Source organism: Palaemon carinicauda, chromosome 23, assembly GCF_036898095.1.
Source record: "Palaemon carinicauda isolate YSFRI2023 chromosome 23, ASM3689809v2, whole genome shotgun sequence".
In the NCBI taxonomy this organism is placed as follows: Eukaryota; Metazoa; Arthropoda; class Malacostraca; order Decapoda; family Palaemonidae; genus Palaemon; species Palaemon carinicauda.
Genome location: NC_090747.1, coordinates 70,268,398 through 70,269,909, shown reverse-complemented (window position 1 = coordinate 70,269,909; position 1,512 = coordinate 70,268,398).

Below are 1,512 nucleotides of genomic sequence, written 5' to 3'. Positions count from 1 at the left end.
GTACAGTAGATTTGGACAGTTTGTTTTGGCCAGCTCAGAGTAAGATAATTAATTTTCTCCTTTTTAATCTGTAAGTCACCTTGCAAATAATTTGAATAATTAATAATAATGTTGGATGCATTGACCTTTAGTTCCTCCTCGATGTGATTAGGATTAATTTTTCCTGTTTTGACGGACTACAGTTTTTGACCGGGCCACTCACTCGTATTTAGCTTCTATTATCTTTTCATTTCCTTATCCACCCTGGCAATGATCCTCGATGATCGATTAGAAATTATATACTTAACTCGTTGCCTAAGGTTACAGTATAAAGGGAGAGCAGAGAGCAAAATGAGAAACACTACTCAAATATAGAAGGAAAAATAAAGTTAAAACTCTAGCAAATACACTTTTTTCTGTTATAAAAAAAATAGAATTTTTATTAAATCTCAAAGGCTCATGTTTATGTTTGATATAGTTTCATCCCGTTCACTACGCTGAAATCACGTGCTCTTACAACGCTGCGTTGTGATTGCCGTATCCGTCGGTCTACAGTAATTCAGTATGACATAAACACGCAAAAGCAGTGTATTGTTACAGGAAAACACATCTTAGATTAAACACATGCACAAGTATAGACGAAGTAATAGTCCTAACACCTAGTCCGTGAAAGGTTAAAATATGTATCATTCCAGAAACAACTAGAGGGACACTCAGTAAAGACCATGCCTTCCCCACGCCAGCAGTCTCTCTCTTGTATTGTACTTCGATGTATTTTTTTTCGAAATCTAATGAATGTGTCCTATTGTCATACCCCACATGTTCACCAAGTATCGATGAAATTAGTTCAGTATTTTTTTTACCTAACGTTCACGAAAAACAAAAAATGCCATTCACTAAACATTGCTATTATCAGAGTAGCTTACTTGTACTGCGTACTTGTACTTTAATCGTTATATTTCGCCAGTCGTCTCTATCTTGAGCTTATAATTCAATACTTCTCCATTCGTCATCTCCCATTTCACGCTTCATAGTCCTCCGTCATGTAGGCCTAGGTCTTCCAACCCTGCTTCCTCTCCACTGTTATCCCTACATGAAGGGTCGGTTGACCGATGTACCCTCTCCAATGCCTGTGTTCAAATGCAGCCTCTTCCGTCTCGCCTGGTGCCTTTCATTCATTCACCATATATATATATATATATATATATATATATATATATATATATATATATATATATATATATATATATATATATATATATATATATATATATATATATGTGTGTGTGTGTGTGTGTGTGTGTGTGTGTGTGTGTGTGTAATTTTTGCTCCCCATGACATTGCACATAATTAACATCTACGACTTTTACCTTTCCGATCGAAAGAGTTACGAAAAGCTAAGCGAATTTCAAAACTCCCTAAATTCATGCCCTTGAGAGAGAGAGAGAGAGAGAGAGAGAGAGAGAGAGAGAGAGAGAGAGAGAGAGAGAGAGAGAGAGAGAGAGAGAGTAATCCTGGCGCCTTCAAGTATGA